This window comes from Chenopodium quinoa, unplaced genomic scaffold, assembly GCF_001683475.1.
Source record: "Chenopodium quinoa cultivar QQ74 unplaced genomic scaffold, ASM168347v1, whole genome shotgun sequence".
In the NCBI taxonomy this organism is placed as follows: Eukaryota; Viridiplantae; Streptophyta; class Magnoliopsida; order Caryophyllales; family Amaranthaceae; genus Chenopodium; species Chenopodium quinoa.
This window is the reverse complement of record NW_018744502.1, coordinates 5,503,098-5,519,827: the sequence shown is the minus strand read 5'-3', so window position 1 is coordinate 5,519,827 and position 16,730 is coordinate 5,503,098. Positions and strand designations below refer to the sequence as shown.

General features: G+C 34.9%; 1 pseudogene; it reads left to right on the top strand.

The window, feature by feature from the left end:
- Positions 1-353: 353 nt before the first annotated feature.
- Positions 354-6,160, top strand: LOC110698038 (annotated as a pseudogene).
- Positions 6,161-16,730: the final 10,570 nt, after the last annotated feature.

Genomic DNA, 16,730 nt, shown 5'->3' with positions numbered 1-16,730 from the left:
TGAAGCTAGGCGAGAACGAGAGAAGGGAGAATTGAAGGTGGCTTGGAAAAGCAGGGGAAATGAATTGAAGGAAGAAGGTTTTCACGAAGTAATTAAATTAAGGCGGGTTTCTGGTTTAAATTGCGCACCGGTTCGAACCGGTTCTAACTAACCTTTTCCCAGCGGTTTATGCTGAACCGGTGCGAAATCTCTTCCTCCCCCTTTTTATTTTTTTTAAACAAAAAAAAAACAATTTAGCACCGGTTCAAACCGGTGCGAAAAACAACATTTGGCACCGGTTTATAAGGAACTGATGCGAAAAGTAATTATCCAAATCCCACCCATTTGTATTCCCACCGGTTTTCAAGAACCGGTGCAAAAAGGGGGGTGCGTATTTGATAAGTGCATAATATACTATATTTTTAGTCCCCAATATTAGTCCAATGGCCGTTTTATATTTGTTATTTCATGATTTTATTTACTTTTATTATTTTAGAGTTTATTTTATTCTTTATTTTATTTTATAGCTATTTTTATAATAATTGGTACTTAATATCAAGTTGTGTGTTTTGATAGGAAAGCGAGAAGAAAAAGGAGTAGGATTGACAAATACAAATAATTAAAAGAAGCCCATTTGTTTTACTACTCCAAGTACCACCACGTGCCATCATCTAAAAGAAAGGAAAAAATGAGATAAGAAGAAAAGAAGAAAAGGGTGCGTGAAAACCAAAGCTCAGAACAACACCTCTCAACTCCATGTTTATCTTCATCAAGCTCAAAATCTTTCTTCAACACACCCGAAATTCAAGGAAGTGATGAATTCTTATCCTATTTCAAAATTTTATCCTCCCGAACCCAAAAATCAATGGCTGTTTTTGGGTATAAAAAAAACCCAATTATTCATACGGAGGACACACAACTTAGCCAATAATTATACAAAGAGTACGAGAGTTCGAGTGAGTCCGTAATTGGGCAATTGGTGAAGAGAAGATAGCCACTGGAGGGCAGCTTAGTCTCGAATCCAAGGTAGAACAAGAACGAAGGTGAATCGCGGGGTCGAAGCCGGGTTTATTCGGGTGTTCTTCAGAGTATATTTTATAAGTCTTCTTCTGAACTTATTTGTTCAATACTACTGATTTATTTGATGTTCTTTGCTAAATTGATGAATTACTTTTATTGGATTATTGATATTATAATTGATTCTTGATAGTATTATTTTTTCGATTTAATGGGTATTTGAAATTTGCTCGTTCTTGATTATTAAATTTGCAATTTGACATTGATTGTTATCTATCATGTTATTAGTTGTGAATTATTGCTATCTATAAGATTTGGCTTAGTTTGAATTATATAGTGAAGTAGTATCTAATTTTTATCAAGTCTGCGATTAATGTTTGGTTTAAATCAGAGGGCATTTTCAATCTAATTATTCTAAGCATTTATGTGATTAGTTTAATTAGGACTAATTAGGTCTCCTAGTTGTTAATGCTTCCGTATCTAACTCATGCAAGTTGCGAAATATTTGTGTTAATTAGATCGGTTTAGAGTTAATTTCGGCTTAGTCCAAATTTGGTTTCAAGTAAGAGAGATAGGGAGTCTTTGTTACTATAGTCTCTACGATTAGTCTAATCGTTAAATTGAGTATTTTGCAGAGTCGGTCAATTGTTGTTATCAATAGTTTAGTATGAGTAGTGCCGAAGTGGAATTGGTTAGTTGTGTCGTCAATAGTAGTTTATTAGTTTAGTTCCGTATTAGTTTTATTAGTTTAGTATTATCTAAAACAAACCCCCCCATTCTATGTACATATGTGAATAAATGTATAGTATGTAAGTTTCCGTAATATATCTAGTTAAACCTTGATTAAAGAGTTAAAAGTCTCCTCGTGGGATCGACCCTTGCTTACCCTTTTACTAGTTGTTAATAATTTTAAAGTTAAGTTAGGAAAATAAATATTTAATTTTATACGGTAAACGACACGTATCAAATTTTGGCGCCGTTGCCGGGGAGATAAATTTTAACTCTTAAAATCAAGATTTAATCTGTATTTCTAATTATATATCTGTGTGATAAGTTGTTACTTATATACGGAGAATGAATTAGCTAATTATAGCCTTCATGCTTACTGTTAGAGGTGTTAGTTACTCTGTTCCACTCATATAAAATCTTTTATACATGATCAATTTTTAGAAGTAATGTCTGCTTTTCATATACTTTCGTTTAACATCATGTTCATGCCTTCAAGTGTGTCAATTTTCTTCATTAGTTGTTAATTTCTTTTAAAGCCAAAATAAACATACATTAGGTGAGGTTGGGTACACTTTCGTTTAATTCTTAATTTAGCCCAACCTATTTGGAAACGGTATGTAGAGGAGTAGTAATTAGTGCATTGCTTGTTTCTTGGCCAAATTTTTGCAAGTAATGATTATTGATTAACTCTCTTAATATTTTGGTGCATGGGTGCAGGATAAGTATATTTCAAGTTGCATAATACTTTTATTTTTGCACACATATGTTTGTTCTCCTTATGATAATTGAACTATGGTATTAATCTGATCACAACTAATGATAATAGGTAACACACTCGTATTATGGTAGTGGGAATTAAAACAGTTACTAGGAGTTGTCATTAGATATTATCTTACATTGAGTTTCTGTTCAGGAATTAAGTAACTAATAAGCCACTATTGTCCTACACTAGGCTCTTACATATAACTTAAGAGTGGTATGTACTGAACACTTCACTAGTTAAGTCATCCTTGCCATTAATAAAGTATTAGTGGAATATACTGAACATTTTACTTTCTAATGATCTTTATAAGATTTGGTAGGATTAAGTAGCTGAGGTAGCTCAAAGTCACTCTCGAATTAAGTTGACTTATATTGATTTGCTATTAACGTGCTTGCATATATATGATTTCGTGCCTAACTGTGGGTTAGTCAGATAATGAACACTAATTTTAGTAGCTTTGCTGAATAGATTTGTCACTATTTTATTGCTATTGGGTCAAGAGATAAATGGTTAAGTTGAGTTATAAAAACTCTGAAATGAACTGATTGACAGTAGTTAAAACTGTTGGTAGAGTATATTTTAGATGCAAAATAGTATTAAGGACAAATTTGTTCTGTTAGGATTATTTTGTTTCAAGTGCATCTGAATTAACTCAAATTATATGTTTGTGATTCATGTTTAGTTCATGTTCTGCTTAGACTGCTCAAAATGATTCTTGTTCCAATTACATTTCTTTGCAAGTTTTAATCTGTTATGAGAATTCTGATAAAAAAAAAAAAAAAAAAACAAAAAAAAGAAAACTGTAAAAGAAGCTGAATTATGTATGCTATAAAGTGTTTTAGTAGTAAAATTTAACGAGTTAGTGTCCAAATATAAGCTGCTCTTGTGCTATTATAATCTCAAAATCAGAAGTAAAAGTAGTTTATAACCAATCTGGCTAAATAAGATTGACAATCAGTTAGCTTTATATGTTGAATTTGACAATGCATGAGTATTAGTATGCCTACTCCTACATTCAGGAAGACCAGTGTGTACTAGTTTCATATCTTTTTGAGTAAAAACTGAGCAGAATATATATATGACAACTGATTTAATGGGATTGCATAATGTCTTGGTCTGCCAAGCTAGGTTCGGATAATTCTTTAGCTTGCCTGATGTTGATTTGCTACTGGAAATTTAGCTACATGAAATCTAAAATGCATGTCTAAGTAATTGATCTCATTTGTTAAAGCTATAAATCCTGCCTAGTTATAAGCTGCTAAGTTCTGACCAGAAGGTGATTATTGAACTCTACATTTCTACACTAAAATTTCAAGCTCATCTTTCCATTAATTTCTGTTTTTCTTTATAGGTGTATGTACGCGTACGATAAAGAAGCTAGACTTCAGCGCATTAAAGCATACGTAGGCTTCCTAAACGAGGCTGAACCAGAGAAGCTGCTTCACATTTTCAGTGCTAAACCGGAACTTGAAATAGAAGATCCATTACCGATTGAATACAAGAACATGGCAGAACGAACACTGAAGGAATTGGGAGCACCGAGAACAGGAGAAGACCCTCTGTGCATTGTCTTTCCAGAGCTAGATAATCCTCTAAAGCTGAATTCAGGTTTCCTTAATCTTCTCCCTAAATTCTATGGGAACGCAGGTGAGAATCCTTATAGACACTTAAAAGAATTTAAGGTTGTATGTTCTTCCATGAATCCAGAAGGCGTAGAACAAGAACATATTAGATTGCATGCTTTTCCTTTTTCTTTGCAAGATCCTGCCAAAGAGGGGCTATATGAGCAACTTTCACCTAGTTCTATTAATTCTTGGGCAGAAATGGAAAAAGTTTTTCTTGAAAGATTATTTCCTGTGAGTCGTATTGGTTCTATTAGGAAGGAAATTTGTGGAATTAGACGAAATAATAACGAATCTTTATATGAGTATTGGCAACGTTTTAACAGACTTTGTTCATCTTGTCCCCAACACCAAATAAGTGAGCAATTGTTAATTCAATATTTTTATGAGGGGTTGTTACCTAATGAGAGAGGTATGATAGATGCATCAAGTGGGGGGGCATTAGTAGATAAAACTCCAACGGAAGCTAGAAAGTTAATTTCTAATATGGCTCAAAATACTCAACAATTTGGCAGTAGAAATGATGTTAAAAGAGTTAATGATGTGGACTTAAGTGGAATTAAAAATCAATTACAAGAAAATGCTCAACAAATTGCTGCTTTAACCACCTTAGTGTCTAAAATTGTTCCTGGTAATGAGTCTACATCTAGAGTATGTGGTGTTTGTTCTGATTTTTCTCATGCTACTGATGAATGTCCTACTTTACAAAGTGAAGATGTTAATGCCTTAGGAGGTTTTCCTGGTCAATCTCAAAGGAAATATGACCCTTTTTCTAATACTTATAATGAAGGTTGGAAAGATCACCCTAACCTTAGGTATGGACCTAGACCACCATTTTCTCATTCTAATCAAACTAGGCCATTTGTTCAACAAAATTCACAACAACAATCTGGTTCATCATTAGAGGATTTAGTGAAACAATTGACTACCCAAATTGGACAAGTTCATAGTCAAGGTGTTCAATATCAAAAGAAAACTGACACTCACCTACATCACAAAGATACTCAAATAGGTCAAATTAGCACTTCCCTTAGTAATTTGGAATCTCAGCTTTTGAATAGGCTCCCTTCTCAAACACTTGCCAATCCAAATGAACATGCTAAAGCTGTAACACTTAGAAGCGGTAAAGAGTTAAAGGAACCTAAAATAAAGAATAGAGAAATAGAGAAAGAGGTAGAAGTCAGACCTAAGGATGATGTAGCTAGTGAGAGTAAGGAAAAACATGATACAGAAAGTGAGAAAGAACTGGAAAAGAAGGGTAATTTTGATGAGAATTATGATGTTTCTCGTTTTAAAGATATTCCCCCTTTTCCTTCTCGATTTGCTAAAGCTAAGAAGGAGGCCCTTGACAATGAAATACTTGAAACATTTAGGAAGGTTGAAGTGAATATCCCTCTTCTTGATGCTATTAAACAGATACCTAAGTATGCTAAGTTTCTAAAAGAACTTTGTACTAACAAAAGGAACTTCAAGCCTCGTGAAAAGGTAAGAATGGGTGAGAACATATCTGCTGTAATTCAAAAGACACTTCCTCCAAAATGCAAAGATCCTGGCATGTTTTCTATCCCATGTAAAATTGGTAACACTAAATTTGAAAGATGCATGTTAGACTTAGGTGCTTCAATTAATGTCATGCCTAAATCTGTATATGATAATTTGAATGTGGGTCCTTTGTCTAAAACTAATGTTGTTATCCAATTAGCTGATAGATCTAATGCATTTCCTATGGGAGTTTTGGAAGATGTACTTGTCAAGTGAATGAACTAGTTTTTCCTGCTGATTTTTATGTGGTTGATATGGGTGATAGATCTGATAGTGTTCCTTTATTGTTGGGTCGTCCTTTTCTAAAGACTTCCAAAACTAAAATTGATGTTCATGAAGGTAATTTGACAATGGAATTTGATGGCGAAACGATTAAATTCAACATATTTTATGCTATGAAATACCCTAAGGATATCAGTAATGTTAGTTCTGTAGATTTATTTGATGCATGTGACTGGATGGCTCAGGATGTTTTTGATGAGTAGTGTAAAAATCTATTTGAAAATGGTGTGTTTGGTGATTTTAAGGAAACAAAAATGGTTGATTCTTTTGTAGTTTCATCTGATGTGATTGAACCTGATGCTTGTGATGGATGTGAAAAATCTTTACCTTCTATTGTGCCTAAATTGATCCCTTCTACTGTTAAGCCACCTGAATTAGAATTGAAGCCCCTTCCTTCTAATTTGAAGTATGCTTATTTGGGTGATAATGAGACTCTACCTGTGATCATTTCAAGTTCTTTAAATGAATCTCAAGAGACTAAGTTATTGAATTTGCTTAAAAATCACAAGGAAGCCTTAGGGTGGACTTTAGCTGACATAAAAGGCATTAGTCCCGCCATGTGCATGCATAAAATTTTTCTTGAAAAAGATGCTAAACCAACTAGAGAGGCTCAACGTAGATTAAATCCTTTAATGATGGAAGTAGTAAAAAAGGAAATTCTAAAATGGTTAGATGCAGGAGTGATATATCCTATTTCCGATTCTCAATGGGTAAGTCCTATACATGTGGTACCTAAAAAGAGTGGAATAACAGTTGTCGAAAATAATAAAGGAGAATTTGTCCCCACTAGAGTTTCTAATGGATGGAGAGTTTGTATTGACTATAGGAAGCTTAATCAAGCTACTAGAAAAGACCATTTTCCTCTGCCATTTATTGATCAGATGTTAGAAAAACTTGCTGGACAATCTTTCTTCTGTTTTCTGGATGGTTATTCAGGTTACACACAAGTACCCATTGCCCCTGAAGATCAAGATAAAACCACTTTTACCTGTCCTTTTGGTACATTTGCTTTTAGAAGAATGCCTTTTGGTTTATGTAATGCTCCAGGAAATTTTCAGAGATGTATGATGAGCATATTTTCTGATTTAATCGAACAAGATATGGAAGTTTTTATGGATGACTTTACTGTTTTTGGTGATTCATTTGATAGATGTCTTCATGCTTTAACTCGTGTTCTGAAGAGATGTGTTGAAACTAATCTTGTTTTGAATTTTGAAAAGTGTTATTTCATGGTAGAACAAGGCGTGGTTCTTGGTCATATTGTAAGCGCTAAAGGTTTAGAGGTAGACAAAGCTAAAATTGAGGTGATAAGTTCTCTGCCTTATCCTAAATGTGTTCGCGAAGTTAGATCATTTTTAGGACATGCTGGTTTTTATAGGCGTTTTATAAAGATTTTTTCAAAAATTGCTTCACCTTTATGTGCTTTGCTTGCTAAAGATGTTGTTTTTGACTTCAATGATGAATGTAAGAAAGCTTTTGATGATTTAAAAGCCAAGCTGACAAGTGCTCCTATTATTAGACCCGCTGATTGGTCGTTACCTTTTGAAATAATGTGCGATGCTAGTGATAAAACCATAGGAGCTGTTTTAGGCCAAAAGAAGGGTAAAGAGTCTTATGTGATACATTATGCTTCTAAATCACTTGACCCTGCCCAATGCAATTACACTGTGACTGAAAAAGAAATGTATGCTGTGATATTTGCTTTGGAAAAGTTTAGAACTTATTTACTTGGTACTCATGTGATTGTTTATTCTGATCATGCGGCTCTAAAATACTTGATAAAGAAGAGTCATTCAACACCTAAGTTACTTAGGTGGATGCTTCAATTACAAGAGTTTGATCTAGAAATTAGGGATAAAAAAGGTGTTGAAAATCAAGTTGCTGACTATTTGAGTAGGATTGTCCCTAGAGAAGATTGACCTATGATAAGTGATTTTTTCCCCGATGAACAATTGCTTTCTTTATATCATGTTGAAACTCCTTGGTATGCCGATATGGTTAATTACTTAGTAACTAGGACGTTTCCCCCTTTTCTAACTAAGGACCAAAGAGAAAAGATAAAGTCGGAATCTAAATACTACATATGGGATGATCCTTTTTTGTGGAAATCTTGCTCTGACCAAGTACTTAGACGGTGTGTAGATAAACCTGAACATGATTCTATACTAATATTTTTCCATAGTCTTGAAAGTGGAGGACACTTTGGTCCTCAAAGGACTGCTCATAAAGTCTTAGAATGTGGTTTGTATTGGCCTACTATTTACAAGGATGCTTATTTATTTTGTAAGGCTTGTGAACGCTGACAAAAATCTGGAAATTTGTCTAAAAGAAATGAAATGCCCCAATCTGGAATTTTAATTTGTGAAATATTTTATGTGTGGGCCATTGATTTTATGGGTCCCTTTCCCGTTTCTTTTGGTAATGTTTATATCATTCTTGCTGTTGATTATGTGTCTAAATGGGTAGAGGGGAAAGCTGTAATAACCGATGATGCTAAAACGGTTGTTAAGTTTGTTAAGAGTCATATATTTAATAGATTTGGCATGCCTAAGGCCATCATTAGTGACAGAGGAACCCACTTTTGCAATAAAACATTTGGTGCCCTTCTGGAAAAATACCACGTGACTCACAGAGTAGCCACTGCATACCACCCCCAAACAAGTGCACAGGTTGAATTGTCGAATAAGGAGATAAAGGGTATTTTGGAAAAAATGGTTAACCCAAGTAGAAAGGATTGGAGCCTTCGTTTAGGTGATGCCTTGTGGGCATATAGAACTGCATATAAAACTCCTTTAGGAATGTCTCCATTTAGACTTGTATTTGGAAAAGCGTGTCACTTACCTGTGGAAATTGAGCATAAGTCTTATTGGGCAGTGAAGCAATGTAATTTAGACTATGATCTTGCTGGGAAAGAAAGGAAATTACAGTTACTTAAGTTGGAAGAATTGAGGTTAGAGGCATATGAAAATGCCAAAATCTATAAAGACAAGACCAAAGCCTACCATGATAAAAATATAGATAGAAAATCATTTCGGGTTGGCCAGAAAGTCCTTTTATTTAATGCTCGATTGAAATTATTTCCAGGAAAATTACAAACTAGATGGCTTGGCCCCTTTGTTGTTACTACTGTTTTTCCTCATGGTGCAATAGAAATCAAAGATTTCAATACTAACAAAATTTTCAAGGTTAATGGCCACAGGTTAAAACCATTCTATGATCAAGCTTATGTGACCATGATTGAAGACATTTTATTTGAACAAGCATGAAAAGAGAAATGTCGAGCCAACGACGTAAACCAAAGGCGCTGATTGGGAGGCAACCCAAGATTAATTATTTCTTTCCTTACAGTTTTATTTATTTATTTATTTTACTCATTTTATTTTATTTTTCAGCATTCACTCCCTACATATTTACGCTAAATTGTGCTTATAATTGAGTTGCAATTGCGGCACTAATTCACTCCTGTCTCACAGAATATTTTAGTTACAATAGTATATATTTTAACAACTGAAATTCACTATACACTGAGTTTTGCTAGTCGGTTTGCAAGAGCTTAGCTAGTTTAGTTGTGGCTTAGAATATCTCATTTGGTGTCAATGTTCTGTCCAGAATTGCAACCTTTCTTATCATCACAGTCTTATTATAAAGTGCACTGGCATTCTGCCTTAATTATGCCTTTCCAGGAATTTGCTTCTTCTTGTGTTGGGTACCAGATTCACAAAATGGTAGATTCCTGCTGCAACTTTGGACATATTCATAAATCTTCGATACTTTAAAATCTTTTGCTCAATGAATAGAGCAGAAGCACAACAATAAAGAAAATAAAGGCAGACCAACCTGAGTCATCAAAACAGAGAACAGAACCAGCTAAGTTTCTTCTCCTTTTTCTTCATTTCTTTTTCATCGAGGACAATGAAAAGTTTAAGTGGGGGGCCACTGTTGTTTTCTATATTTTGGATGTTGGGATGTTAGTTTGGGTTACAATTTTAGCAACAAAAAGTTGTTTGACTATGACCATTTTTAGGGGAGATGCTGCCGATTTTTTTTAGATATTGGAAATTTTGAGCTAATAGCAGTAAAATACAAAAAAAAAAAAAAGTGTTTTTATTCTCCGGTATTCTTGATAACCTATCCTTTAAGCTTTTGTCATTTCCCTCTGAAACTGCAACTAATTCATGTTTTGAAAATGATTTAGGCATTTAAAACAGTTTCTACGCCACATCAACCAAAAAGCCTATCCCTGTTATTTTCCATGAATAAATCACAAATGTACCTCTACTTACACATCAAATGGTTAACCTTTTTGAAATTAGTAGAGCATATTAAAGTGTGATGTAAAAATGGTTGTTGATATTCAGTGGTGATACATACAGTACTATAAAGTGAAAGTTTCAATATAAGGCTCTGCGTACCAATGATTGGGTATATGTGTTAATCAATTCACATATAGTGAATTACAAAAAAAAAAAAATAAAAAAAAAATAATTCAAACCCAGTTATGTACGTGTGATGTTTCTATCTCTTGCTTGTGTAGTTTGAGTAAGTAAATCCTTAGGGGAATCTTAAAGCCTAGTGCCTTGGACCAACTGGACCGGGGGCCACTGGTCGAACACTCGTTACATGGACTACTCAACAGAGATTGAACATTAAGATTCATGAAACTTACAAAAAAAAAAAAAGAAAAAAAAAGTAGAAAAAAAAAAGAAGAAGGGGGCAGTGTACATAAAAGTTCAATGTGCACTCAAGAAATATTTGTTATCAGGAATATTTGATTTGGTTGTAATCATACTATGCTCTACTAATTTATAGAATATTACCACCACAATCCCATAATTATTGTCATATCCCTCATGTACCTAAACCCCATTAATATCCTTGAAAATTCCTAATGATTTGAGACATGTAAATTGGTATAAGCAAGGAGGGTGAGAAATGATTAAAGTCAATCGAGCAAGTTGTCAAATTTTAATTGGAGAAACTTCTATAAAGATGAGTTTTTTTTTTAAAAAAAAATTGTTTACTGCTATTTAGTTGAGAATTTCTGAATAACAGACTTTGTGGGTATGTTTACTGCAAACCCTCACGAGATCGTACTCATCCTCTAGGGGAACTTAGTGGTTTAAAGGGCTTGTCGCACGTGCTAAGTGTAACCGTGATTCATACGACAATGAGTTAGGTTTATTGCTTTTATAGGTTAGTTTTATTTAGTTTGTTCGAGGGCGACCAAAGACTAAGTGTGGGGGAATTTAATAAGTGCATAATATACTATATTTTTAGTCCCCAATATTAGTCCAATGGCCGTTTTATATTTGTTATTTTATGATTTTATGTACTTTTATTATTTTAGAGTTTATTTTATTCTTTATTTTATTTTATAGCTATTTTTATAATAATTGGTACTTAATATCAAGTTGTGTGTTTTGATAGGAAAGCTTGTCCATATTGCATGGAGAAAAGCAAAGCATTTTGGCTCGAACATGGTTGTAAGGTTTCTTGGTTTGATTGCCACCGCCAGTTCCTTTCGACAAATCACCCTGTTCGGAATAGTAGAACTACATTCTGCAAAAACAAAGTAAAAAAGGTGCACCTTTACACATTATGTCAGGAGAGGAGCTGTGGGAATGAGTGAAAGACCTTCCAAAGGCTACAGATGGGCCCGAGTCACTTCAACGCCTCAAAAAAGAAAAGAAGGGGTGGTTCAAGAAAAGCATACTGTGGGAGCTTCCATATTGGAAGCATCTGCTTTATCATCACAACTTAGATGTCATGCACATTGAAAAGAACTTCTTTGATCAGTTAATTCACACTATAATGGATGTGAAAAAGCATACGTGTAACACGTCATCTGCTCGAAATGACATTGCCAAATATTGTAAACGTCCGCAGCTTCATCTTCAGGAGGATGATAGAGGAAAAGAGTTCATTCCAAGGGCTCCATTCGCTCTTGACAAGGCTCAGAGAAAAGTTTTGTGTGAGTGGGTTAAACAGCTGCGATTTCCCGATGGTTACGCCTCCAATTTGAGCAGATGCATAGATATGTAAGCATGTAAGCTACACGGAATGAAAACGCCATGACTGTGACATGTTCATGGAGAGGTTGCTGCCTACTGTTCTAAGGGAATTGCTCCATTGCCATATTTAGAATGTAATAATAGAGATCAGCTAATTCTTTCGCGATTTGTGTTTCTATACAACATCAGTTAGTGACATGGAGCGATTGGAGAAAAACATAGCTGAGATCCTGTGCAAGCTTGAGAAGGTCTTCCCCCCTGCATTCTTTAACTCCATGGAGCATTTACCTATTCATTTTCCATATGAGGGGAAGTTAAGTGGTCCTGTTCAATATAGATGGATGTATCCGTTCGAAAGGTAAATCAAAGACCCATGCACATCCTGTTTCTTAGATCAGATTCAATGTTATGTTGTTTTTATACATTTACATAACTATGATTGGGGTTCCTCAATCATTTGAAACGAAAAATTGGAAACAAGGCTCGAGTTGAAGGATCCATTTGCAATGCTTATCTCACCGAAGAGATAGCAAACTTCTGCTGTAACTACTTTTAGGCGACAGTTAACACTAAAACACAAGATCTCGGTCAAAATGTGAATGCCGACGTGGACTCCATAGTGGACAACGCTGAAATTCCAAAGTTGTTCACGGAGGATAGCGGTCGTGTGTCAAATGAGGGCAAAACTTGGTTTTTAGATGAAAAAGAACTCGAGTGCGCTCATTTGTTCGTGTTACAAAACACCGGCATTCTTGGTGAATACGAAAGGTATAATATGTTTAGGAATGAAGTGTGTTCAAAGCTATGAACAAATAAAATGATCATAATGTTGATTTACATTATTTTTGGCCTCATAGGAAGTTCGAGGACTACATTCTTAGTACTCGACCTTATCTGCGTAGAGAAGAAGTAATGGAGAAATGCGAAGCTGAATTCTCTGATTGGTTTCATCGCAAGGTGATATAAACTGTCTAACCGTGACATAATTATGATTTTCTATTCCTTGCTATTCAATTTACTCAATTAGGGAAGTGTGACGGTTATATTCAAAACGTTGATAGGTTGTTGAAGAGGAATTAAATTCGGATGTGTTGTGAGCATTGTGCATGCCCCCTTTCAAGCGTGTTCGAACTTGGAAGCAGATTTTTTTCGGTGGCTTTAATTTCCATACACATGCCCATGGCAAGCACAAATCTACGATGAATTATGGCGTGTGTATATCAAGTGAGGATGGTGGAGAGTACTTCGGCATTTTAGACGACATTATTAAACTCGTCTACACTGGTCCCGAAAAAGAGTACAAGACTATTTTGTTTAAGTGTAGTTAGATGGATTGTGGTAGGGGAATGAGCATACATGAATAGTACAAGCTTGTCGAAGTGAATCATACTAAGAAATACCCCAAGTACGATCCCTTTGTTTTATCTTACCAAGAGACTCAAGTGTACTACACATCATACCCTAGCCTGAAACGGGATCGAGTACAATGGTGGGCTGTTTTTAAAACACAGGCAAGATTAATGGTTGATGCTCCGGTGGACTTAGAGTTTTTGCTGGCACCATCCCCACAAGTACATGCAACGCTTTGCCCACCGACTGATATTCCTGACTATGTCCTAGATGATGACGATAAAGATGATGACGATGGCTTTGTTATCTCAAGCAATGAAGATGATGAATCTAGCATCAACTCTAGTGATAGTGACGAGGATGATGATATCGATGTATTATTAGATGATAGTAGTGATGATTCCAGTAGTGATAATAGTGATGACATTAATGAAGAGGAGAATATGTTACTCTCCTTCGTTGAATTTGCTTGTTATTGTAAAATCAAAAATTGACTTGGTCTTATAATAAATCATTACTTTTACGCTGAAATTTTAATACATTGTACTACACTTGTAACCTATAATATGATGTCATGTTATTAGCAACTACTTCATGTGCTCATGGCGGGCGGTAAACATAAACGTAAAGCTGCAATGGTGATCGACTCCTCCAATGAGGACATGGCGGAAGCGGATGCACATGATTTGAGTGGTACTCAGGAGTCCACTTCCAGCCCATCACGAGATCAGACACAGCAACATTCACAGTTGCCGATATTAGACCCTACTGTGCTCTGGTACGTACATACATTTAATGAATTGGTTTTATATTCTTAATTTTGAGAAATTAACCTATTTATTACCTCTAACAAGTTTTATATTACTTTTTGTTGATGATCATCTAACTTTGTGGTTTTGTCTTTAAATGAAGGTTTGACGACAACAAGTTGAGGAATGCGGTCTCCGAGACGCTAACCGGGTACTATCGAGAGCCTTGGAGGAATTATGAAGAGGTGGATGAAGGAACGAAGCAACACTGATGGAACTTATTCAGTGTAAGCTATTTAAACTTAATTAATACATGTTTTATGAAAAGTATGAGATGAAGTTGAGTATATGACTTTTAAAGTTAACCATTTGCAGAAAGAATTCACATGGGCACCTCAATTGACCGAGGAAGTGAAGCACACTTTTGAAAAGAAGTTTGCTACTCGGCTACGTGACATGTTCTACACACTCACGTACAAGATGAAAGGCGCCAAGCCAAGATGGCACAATGAGGACGTCCACAAGAAATGATGGATATTGTTTCCACTGATCCAACTTACAAGACGAGGTCGGCCCAAAACAAGAAGAATAGGAGGGGCAGTTCAATGGAAAATGTGGTTGAAGCTACCCACTATCAGAGTTCGATGTCAGTTGTAAAATATGCTAAACGGATGGTAAGTTTGTTGAATAGATAGGTAATATAGAAGAGAATTGTGTATTACTATGTAAAGGTGCTCTAACATTTAAAGTTTATCATTTTCTGCATGTATAATCAAAGGCGGCAAAGAATCAAGGCCAGCTCTCAACAACTCATGAGCTTTTTCTAAAGACACACTTCAAGGAAGTTCCTGGGAAAGGCACAATACCAGCCAACACCAAAGCACATCATATTGCAGTAATAACTTCAATAACACTTAGGATTTGAACTTATTTGATTGATTTCATGGTTCCCAAAAATTAGGGAGTTGGCCCATTTTTGTGATTTCAAGGCATTTACACCTAAAATTAACTATAATAGACATGTTATGAGAAACAAATGATTCATTTAATTTGGTAAGAAATGTAGAAAATGGGCAAAGAATAGGTCATATAGGCCTTACTTAGTTGAATTTGGTCTAAATGGTTCCCAAAACTTAGGGAGCTGGTTTTTTTTGTGATTTCAAGGCATTTACACCTATAAATACCTATAATAGACATGTTATGATAAATAAATGGTTCATTTGGTAAGAAATGTAGAATATGGGCAAAGAATATGTCATATAGGCCTCACTTGGTTGAATTTGGTCCAAATGGTTCCCAAAAGTTAGGGAGTTGGTTTTTTTTGTTATTTCAAGGCATGTACACCTAAAAATACCTATAATAGACATGTTATGAGAAAGAAATGGTTCATTTAGTAATAAATGTAGAAAATGGGAAAAGAATAGGTCATATAGGCCTAACTTGGTTGAATTTGGTCCTAATGGTTCCCAAAACTTAGGGAGTTGGTTTTTTTTTGTGATTTCAAGGCATTTACACCTAAATACCTATAATAGACATGTTATGAGAAAGAAATGGTTCATTTGGTAAGAAATGTAGAAAATGGGCAAAGAATAGGTCATATAGGCCTCACTTGGTTGAATTTGGTCCAAATGGTTCCCAAAACATAAGGAGTTGGGTTTTTTTTTTTTGTGATCAAGGAATTTACACCTAAAACTACCTATAATAGACATGTTATGAGATAGAAATGGTTCATTTGGTAAGAAATGTAGAAAATGGGCAAAGAATAGGTCATATAGGCCTCACTTGGCTGAATTTGGTCCAAATCGTTCCCAAAACTTAGGGATTTGGTTTTTTTTGTGATACCCAGGCATGTAAACCTAAAACTAACTATAATAGACATGTTATGAGAAAAAAATGGTTTATTTGGTAAGAAATGTAGAAAATGGGCAAAGAATAGGTCATATATGCCTTACTAGGTTGAATTTGGTCTAAATGGTTCCCAAAACTTAGGGAGTTGGGTTTTTTATTTGTGATTTCAAGGCATTTACACCTAAAAATACCTATAATAGACATGTTATGAGAAAGAAATTGTTCATTTGGTAAGAAATGTAGAAAATGGTCAAAGAATAGGTCATATAGGCCTCACTTGGTTGAATTTGGTCCAAATGGTTCCCAAAACTTAGGGAGTTGGTTTTTTTTGTGATTTCAATGCATTTACACCTAAAAATACCTATAATAGACATTTTTTGAGAAATAAATGGTTCATTTGGTAAGAAATATAGAAAATGGGCAAAGAATATGTCATATAGGCCTCACTTGGTTGAATTTGGTCCAAATCATTCCCAAAACTTAGGGAGTTGGTGTTTTTTGTGATATCAAGGCATGTAAACCTAAAAATAACTATAATAGGCATGTGATGAGAAACAAATGGTTCATTTTGTATGAAATGTAGAAAATGGGCAAAGAATAGGTCATATAGGCCTTACTTGGTTGAATTTGGTCTAAATGGTTCCCAAAACTTAGGGAGTTGGTTTTTTTTTTGTGATTTCAAGGCATGTACACCTAAAACTACCTGTGATATACATGTTATGAGAAAGCAAGCACCCAAGGGATTCAGAAGAGTCCAAATGAGTTGTACTGGGAAATTGTAAGTGGTCGCAACAAGAAGGGTCGTGTGAAGGGACTTGGCCAAAGTGCAGAGCTGTAT